We start from the raw sequence: 9,468 nt of genomic DNA, 5'->3' as shown, positions 1-9,468 counted from the left end.
CTCTTAGTGTTCCTTCTTCAAACATTCAAAAAAAGTCATCAGCTAGTTGCTTGAGAAATTTAGTAGATTTCCTTAACTGTCTTTAGTCATCTTAGTTTGCAGTTTCCAGTTTTCTCATCCTTCGTCTTGCTAATCGCACACGTCTCGCATTCATGCATTAAAATGAGCCTAACGCGTTTCCAGATGTTTTTTCTAAACTATCGATACGTTCCTATTTTCATTTTCACCACGTAGGGGGGACAGTGCCTTCAGTGTAACACGTGGTGCACCGTAGGCATTACTAAAGGTTGACTGCAGCGTCCCTTCGACCCGTAGCTGCACCCACTTTACCTCCATTCCAGCATCCTTTTTTCAGTCTTGCTGTCCAACCACTCCAACTCCTTTACACTGAACGTGCCCCAGCACTTGGCTTTATAGCCAGATTTTAATTGAACATTCCATAAAAATTGTTTCATTAATTGCGCTACTTTTGATTTCTTCATAACTCGGTTGATGTCCAGCCACATTACGGTAGAAAGTTCTTTCGTCACCTAAAATGCAACTTGTTTACTATGTTTATCCATCTTGCCTCGACTCTTTGTTCTTGACCCTTTGCCATCATTGTTCTCGTCACAATAACTTGGCCCTTTCCTCATTGCCCCATGCACCTTTTAGAACAATCAGTACAGCGTCGCCAATATATCTTAATTTCGACATTTCTGGCCATCCACATTGCTTCTCTCAAGTTCGTCATATAATGAAAATTAAGGGACATCACACTGACTTTTCACATAGGTTTCATCGTAACCCATTCATTACTACAGTATTTCATGCTTTTTGAGTTTTATAGTCTACACTTTTTTTTCTTGTATATTATTTTACGGTTTATTTTATGTGAAGTCTTCGTTCTATATTGAAAACACATAGGCGGATGATTTCACATTTGCATATTTAGCATTCTTTAGAAGAATTCTGTACCCGTTTTTCCTTCTCAGAAACCAAACTGTATCCCTCCCCAATCCCTACCTCTTGCTTGATTATTTCTTCCATCAATTTTCATGCACACCAAAGGCAGGCTCGAGATAAGTCTGTTTTGCAAATTGTTTATCTTGGATAGTTTAGTTGTATTTATTCGGTAAAAGGCCACCTACTAGTGACATGAATCTTTCCAAAGGGATTAGAAACACTCGGTAGGACACGAAATTTCAATTACTGTAATATTTTGTTCTTTGACTGTCAAAATGCTTTTTGAAAAACTTTGACGTTTTTTCAGAGGTCATCTTTTACGTTAATTTTTCAATAAAATGAATAGTGATTTTAGGTAAACACAGCATTCATGAAACGTTATTTTCAGCTGTCAGATTAAACTAATTTTTAGTAGTACAATATTCTTCTTTTAATTTTATATATTTTCCTTGCAATAAGTGGTGGTTCTAGAATATCAAATATTTTTGCAATACCTTTTTAATGAATTCTATACTGTATACCACGTTTGATTCAAAACAAGACTTTATAAAACTTAATTTTTTCCACGCTTTCGGGAAAAAAAAACTGCTAGGGGGAAATACTTTTTACAGACATCTTGCACGTGAAAACACAACAAAAATCTGCCCCAAAGCATATTTTTGAAATATTTTTGTTTCATCTGTGGTGACAAGCACTTTGATTGGCTAGCAGGAGACTAGGATTGCTGTCTAGACTATAATAGGAGATTCGAGTGTGACAGGAGTGTCCTTTGACATAGAAAATCCTTTTCCTGATTGCATACTGTATTGACCGTTACTTCAGCCATCCCAGAGTGATAAGGCTTCTGAATGACTAACTTGGACCGATACGACTATTGTAACTCGTGAAACTTGCAGAGTAACATAGCACTTTCAAAGTATCATTGCACTTTTCTGTTTAACAGTACATCATTGACATTGCTCTTTTCGCATTCTCATGACACATTACTGTATTATAACATGTTTTTGAACTACATGACATTTTACTTTTGTATGTTAAATTTAAAGATTTTTCAGTGATCAAGATATTATAAGTTTAATATTTGAAACTTCTAAGTAATCATGATTAAATTCAAGCTTCAACACTCATTACTTGTCCGCTGAAACGATTAAAGAACTTGGAAGGTGGTTCTAATATGGTCATTTTTTATCAGTAGCTTACTTTCAAATGACAGTTTCATTCTAAACTCAAAAGTTGCAATGCCAGTGGTATGTATATTATTCATAATAAACTATCTGGTGTATGATGAATTTTACTTAGATTTCTTCACATTTTACTAAGGTTTTCGACGAAAAGCCAAAAACACCAAAACGCCCTTACGTCTTGTGTAAATAACAAATTACTCGTATCAGGGAATTCTTTTTGATTTCAAAATGTTTTCATTTAGGGTACATCATTAACTTTATTTTTGTATTGTGTAATTCTGTGCCGCTGTTAAGGTTCTCTGAAAGACCAACCACTTACGTTCCCAATCCACTTGCTCTTTTGGCGAAAAATTTCTCTTCGGATCGAGGTTCTTGCGTTTTCTGTAACCTTAACTTAAATGAGGTGGTAACTGGACTGAAAACTTAAATCGTTTATCCAGATACAAATGCGATTACATACTGCTGATATTAAGTTTAATATAGATATAATGTATTATTAAAAATGACAACTTTCAAATCGTTTTAATTACTGCTTCTAAATATTTACTGCACTGTTGATCATTCATACTTGCGTTTGGGTTGTTACAACCATTAGTTTTTTTTTCTGCCAAAAGATTGAAACCATTCACAAATAAAATTGACGTAAACAAAGTGCTTTGGCGTGCGAACTGAATTATCGTAAGGCCACTTTTTCAGTTGCCTTTTTCAGTTTTTCAAACCTGATAATCCATTATTACAAATAGCCTGTTGACATTTTCAATTTGAGCATACCCTATTTTCACTAGTTTAACAAATAATGCTTCGTCTTAAGGTTGTTAATGTTGTTGCTATTCCCTCTTCATTGGTTAAGTCTTCATTGGTTTTCTTTCGTCTCCTTAAAACCTTTTAACTCAAAAGACTTGTTGCAAATCTCGTTACTTAATTGTCAGTTTGTCAAATGAGAAATTAAACCGCTTGATTGTAACTGCCAAAACTAGTGTTGGTCAGTTAAATCCCGTAGGGCCTACTTGCAATGGCGAACGCCTCCAATCGAACTTTTCTCCTTTCACCTGGAAAGTTTACCAAATGATGTCAAAGTAAACGGTTGACTAGTAATTACGGATAGTACTTCAGCAATAACTTTAGTTCTTCGGCGTTTTTGTAATATGTTATAGATCATTAGCCAATTATGTAATACTGATGAACTTGGCGAATAATAGTGTAGGTCGGTTTATTTGTCGTAAGCTTAACGTCATAATGTTCGTAAGCTTAAATTCATTTTTTACAAAAAAATCATGATTTTGGACAAATACCTCGTGAATTTAATTAAACTTACTTGCTTGTTCATGAAAGTTCAGTCTGGAGAAGTTATTTCACAAGGAGCAGTCAGTCTAAACCACGTGGCATTTTTTAAAGGTCCATTGTAGTGTTCATTTTTCCCATTCGGAAGAAAAATCTGATTACTTGTCTTTCAAGGGTACTTTAAATTCAAGGAATTTCACGAGATGCTAGGCTTTGCAAGTAAGTATTATTTAAACCTAGACTTACGAGTAATTTGTTATTAGAAATGTTACTGCTAAACTTTGCTCGTCTGTAATTTGTGAGCAGTCTTTCAAAAAGACTGAGCTAGCACCTGCAAAAAAAAAAAAATTGTGGAGCTTATGTGGAACCTTCAAAATGCAGTAAAACTTGAGCGTTCTCAGAGAAATCTATAAAGTTACAAAATGTGCATTAGAAAAAAAAAAAACACGAAAACTGAGGCAAACAAATGTAATACTTTTATACCGAGCAAAAGAATTGAAAACCAAAGTGGTCGTCTCGCTCGTTGTTAGCGAGTGGGGTTTGATTTTAATGCAGTCAAGATACTTCTAAAATCACCATTGATGTGAGAGTCAGACTTGACATCCAGCGTATGGCTGGCTGCAAAAAATGTTTTAACAGCATAGATCTCAAACCCCACTCGGTAACTAGAAGCAGAATTCAGTGTTCAGCTCTTTCTTTGTATACTGGTACTCCATCAGTGCTAACCTGCTATTTTCTACCAATTTTATTTTTCCAGAGCTCTGCCGTAGTTTTTGAATGTTGCCATTTCATGTTAAGATTTGAGTATAACTTAACTGGTGAATTTTGTTTCGGAAAAGTAGTGCTTCTGAAAAGGATACTTTTGAATATTAAAATTTTTAGTACTTTTATTTTCACATGCTTTAAAGTTTACGTTGTACTTGAAAATACAAGATAAATAAAATACAATTGTGTACACAAGTTTTTATTACTCCAAAAATGAGAAATAGTTGGACACGAAAAGTCTGAAAAAAAAATCAAAGAAATTAAAAAATTAAAGTTACTAACTTTATTTCAATATTACTAAACAGTTTTTGGTGTCCCCCCTCCAAAAGGGGCTGGCAGTGAAAACCGAATTACTTTGATGCCAATGAGCCTTGCCTCCTGTCCTGTTACCAGAGAACCAATAATAGGAACATAAAGGATCCCAAAAAACTTCTGACAGGTATGAAGTTGAACTGTGCTTCTCTCAAAGTCAATCATCAAGGGGGACATCTGGCAAGTGTGTTGGGTTACCAAAGAATTACCTTGCCACCAAGACTATTGTAATTTGGTGAATGTTTAAAGTGAACAGGTATCTAAAACAACTAGATAACTGTATCAACACCCGATTGTAGCTTACAGTGATGAATCTGGAAACTTCTCGCCTCGTGGTTAAGTTTATTTCACTTGGTCAAACCTGGATTCTCCAAAATATTCAAATTTCTAACATGCCTAAAATAATACCGAGGGACTACAACTGAAGTTCTGACTCGTGTTTGTAAGCTAAATAAAAGCCAGTTCCTAAAGAGTTTCACTAAATTACATCACAATAAATATCCCCTGTAAACTTTTGACCCCTCGTTTAGTAACAGCTGTTGTTAAGATTTTAACTGCTTAACTCTTTAACAATCAAAAAAACTTCGGTACAGCAGTTCCATAATTCTCTTCATGAACTTGACTGTCTGATGGCCAAATCCCCTCTCCACTAACTTATGAACTTGACTGTCTGATGGCCAAATCCCCTCTCCACTAACTTTACTAACAGAAATTTCCCGAAATTTGTGTTGTTTATAAGACTAGTATTCAGGCGATGTTACCAATGCAATAAAAAGCTGCTTTTTAATAAGATTTTTCCAAGTAACAATTCAGTTTTTCTTAGTATCCTTTTCCCCTTAATGCAATGCACAACTTAGACTCCCAAGTCCACTGGTTAAAGGAATATAAGTTTAAGACCAAAATTTTAATCACAGATGTTAACCGCTGATCGCAGAGTAAGAATGCTTAAATAAACATAATGTTCCACAAAAAAGGTACCACTCCCTCCAAAACATAAATGTACCTTAAATATGGCAAATGTTTCTGAACAATCATTTCTTAGCCTTTGTGACCATGTTTTTTGATTACCAAAAGAGCATATTACCTTATTTCTCAAACCGAGACATCTCTTGAATTTGCCTTGAATATGAACAATCTCAACTGCATGCTTAAACTTGAGTATTTGGGAAAACTTATACATTACTGTTCATGTAATTTCTGTTGTAAATAACTTGAAACCGCTCAATATCAATGCCTTTCAGAGTCCTATAAACATACTCAAAGGTTTGATGTGTCTGCTAAAAAACCAATGAATAAATTACTGTCCAACCTCACACTACCCAAAAATCAGGGCCATTTAAAAAGCAGTAGCAATCAAATACTTGGGCCATCCATTTACCCAGTATTGTGTCGGTCACTCATGAAACCAGTGCAGTATCTCAAATACCCTACTCAAGACCAACAATTAAGTGTAGCATCAAAAGCAATTCTAAAGTCATAAACCAAATGCTCAATAGTCATCTATAAACCAAATCAGCCCCTAAAACAAGGCATCACCAATGAACCAATATAACACTCAAGAATAATGTATGTGCTAAGTGCATGTCGAAAATGGTATCATCATATGAGTACAGGAGAATTACTGTTCCATCAAATAAATACACTAACAAGCATGTCAAATCTGCCTAAAGACCTATACAAGATGAAGAGTTTAGAACAATGCAATGATATGAATTGTAGCAGTGTAAAGACTGAAGGGAAAATGCATGACTAGATATTATGCACCACTTGTGTTTCAGAAACCAACAGTGGCATAAGTTCTATTAGTCTTACTCATTATTGTGTGCTTGCAACATGGATGTCTCAACAGGATCAACAGGTCGTTACTGTCTTTCTTAAATCAATGGCTACCACACTGAAGCCTTTGGCATGCTGCCTAGACAAGGTGTACAGAGACCAATAGCTGCAATGAGCTAGCTCATCCTTTAGGTGAAACCACCTTCAGACCAAAGATAAACCAATACAGCTTAGGACTATAGCAAATTTAGCATCTGAGGTAGATTTGGAAACTTCAGTCTGCCTAATGCAACCACAAAGGGATCTTTTTTTTTAGGGGATAATCACATAGCCTTAAGACTAAATAGTCTTCCATTATGCACTGCAGCTACACCCTAAAAGGGGAGACCTAATGGTTGTACACCTTGCCTATAAGTGACCAAGAAGTAGCTGCAACACTAGGAAACTTCATTCTGTCCTTCAGCTAAAGCTTTGCCATTAATAAATCATAAGAAATATTCTCGCTTACACTATGCATACAATTCATGCATCTCCACAGTGAAAGCTCCTCAGTTTTCTTGAGAAAATTCATCACAAAAACTGTGATCCTTACAAAAAAAAAATAAGGAAAGAGACACAAGTGTGAAACCAAAGCTCATTATGCAGGTGTACAGTACTGTATAACTATCCTAAAAAGAAGATACGTCTAACATCACGGGGAATAGGTAATTTGGCAATGAAAGTGCCCCCTCATTGTGCAAGGGGAACTAATATGAATTAATAAAAGTTTAAGCAATGAAAAGCAATATAAAAGTCAATGACTATGGCATTTAATTGATGTCTGAAGAGATGCCAACAATGCAGTACCTCAGCTAATATTGGAAAAACCAAGAATGTTTCCCAAAAGGATAGTAAAAGACTGGCACCACTACAGCTTCTACACAAACAGATTTCGAATCCTGGTCTGCCTGCCTAATGCATCCACCACTGCTACTTTTCTTTTTGGGTAGATGGTACACTTTGAATAAGGGTGACCCAGAAGTAACTAAAATACAAAGTACTGTAACCTAATTTTGTGCTTTAACGAAAGCTGTACAAGCATTCTCCTCATGCCATCTGTGATGGCTATCAAAGCACTCATAAGGTCACAGTGGTGAGCATCGAAGAAACTGACCACTTACTGGCCTGGAACTGCTGCTGACTCAGATTTTATTCCTGGTAGTAAATTATCATAAGAAAGCCCCAGTGACTGGTGTGGAGAAGGGTTCCATGTCAACACCAGCTGAATATGGGCGAGTCAAGCTAGAGCCCAAGGATAAAATTCCTGTATCCAAGGTGAAGTGACATGCAACGGAACTAGTCAGTTCATTATAAAATAATCCACGTCTGATGAGGAATTAAAAGGCAGCAGATGGACAATGTTTTACAGACTCAGGAAGAGGGCCTGATTACAAGCAGCAGAACCCTGTTAACAGCACAAGACATTATTCAGGTTTTTCAATGATAAAAGTAACCTAATTACCCCTAACTGTTCAAGTGTAACTTGACCACAATACAAAACAAGTACAAAAAGTGAAGAAAGAAAAAAAGTGCGGACGGACAGACAAAGCTGGCACAATAGTTTTCTTTCCAGAAAACTAAAAGGAGAAAAAGGAATGAACAATGGACTCCCTTTCTTAAACAACTGCAAACTTGTTCCTTAAATGAATGCAGATTTAAGAATGTGAAAAATGTGGGAGAGGACACAAATGTCCTAAACTTTTTCCATAAACCAGATCAGACCAGTGGGAATGTGATTTACACTTTTCAGACAGAATCTAGAAATGTGGTGATGCTTGGCAGATATACAGGTATAACAACACTGGAAGATAGGCAATTGCATAAAGGCAACAAACCATAAAGGTATTCCTAAAGTAGTCCTCATTTATCTGTATTAAGGACAGAGAGAATTAACAACAATAAAAAATGCCAAATATAAGAATACCCGTATGACCAAAATTGCCGAGATGAAAACCCTTTTCCTTCAACTTATAATGGTAACAGTAAAGGGAGAGCTTCCGAAGTAACAGTATTCAATAAAAAGAACTTATGCTTCTAACACAGAATCTTGAATGGCTTCTGATGAAAACACATACGGACACATAATTTTGAGCAGACTGATGACTCACAAATGGAAGCAAAAGATACTTTCAAACCATCAGGAAATCAACAAATACCAAATCCCTCAGAATTTGAGGAATGAAACGCAAGACAAATATAGGTACTCGTGCACAGAGCTAATCCTTCACACATAAGATTAGTTAGTTAGTTATAAATGATTTGTAGGAATCAAAGCAATAAAGGGTGGAAAAATATGAAAAAAAATCTTAAAATTGTCAGTTTGGTTTTGTGCCACATCATCAACAACAGACAGTCTTCACACCCTGGGAACTACGGAAGCACAGTGCCAAATGAACAGGAAGAGGTTACAGCAGGTATTTGTGAACTTTAAGAAGGCACTGCACAAAGTACACAAAAAACAAGCAATTAAGAGGTCATTACAAAAGGAAAGGTTAATTCAGACTAGTTAACCTGTGAGGTCACTATGCCACAACACAAGATCCTGAATGAAGACAGTGACAGCTACATCACAAAATTCTGAGGTAAAGGTTGCTGTCCATAAAGAATCATCACCAAGTGCCTACTTTTTACCAGAGTAATGGCAGAAACTACAAAGGGGTGCAGAGAGGGAGGCCCTTGGGAGCTGAAATATCCAGATAAACCAGTTATCAGAAGAATCAAAGGAAGAGGATTTAAAATATTTCATAGATAGAAAAGTGAAAGAAAGAGAGAAAGAGGAATTAAAATCAGCTCAAGCAAAACAAAGCTTACAGCACAGCAATTGGAAAAAAACAAAATAAAGCTTACTCTGACTGGAGAGGAAGCAAAGGAAAGAGTACACGTAGAAATGTGGCCATGTCAAGCCTAGCTCTTGCCATGTGGCTCTATAGTACTTGAGTGAAGGGATAATTCAATACTGTGTACTGAAAGTCACAGGATTGCAAACTTAGCTTTCGCCATGTGGCTATATAGTACTTAAGTGAAGGGATAATTCAATATTGTGTACTGAAAGTCGCAGGGATTGCAAATTTAGCTCTTGCAATGTGGCCATTAGTACTTAAGTGAAGGGATCATTCAAAACTGTGTACTGAAAATCACAGGATTGTAAACTGCAAATGGACTAACA

The 9,468-nt window shown here is 36.0% G+C and overlaps 1 long non-coding RNA gene across 1 annotated transcript in view; it reads left to right on the top strand.

Annotated features, from left to right (window-relative positions):
- LOC136841603 (uncharacterized) overlaps window positions 1–2,646 on the top strand; it is a 14,029-nt gene extending 11,383 nt beyond the window's left edge. The window contains exon 3 of the long non-coding RNA XR_010854028.1: window positions 1–2,646. This exon is cut by the window's left edge and continues 712 nt beyond it. This is a non-coding gene — a long non-coding RNA (uncharacterized lncRNA).
- The last annotated feature ends 6,822 nt before the right edge of the window (window positions 2,647–9,468 follow it).

The sequence above is a fragment of the Macrobrachium rosenbergii genome, chromosome 9 (assembly GCF_040412425.1).
Source record: "Macrobrachium rosenbergii isolate ZJJX-2024 chromosome 9, ASM4041242v1, whole genome shotgun sequence".
Lineage (NCBI taxonomy): Eukaryota > Metazoa > Arthropoda > Malacostraca > Decapoda > Palaemonidae > Macrobrachium > Macrobrachium rosenbergii.
The sequence above is the reverse complement of the archived record's forward strand: the minus strand, read 5'-3'. Positions and strand labels throughout refer to the sequence as shown.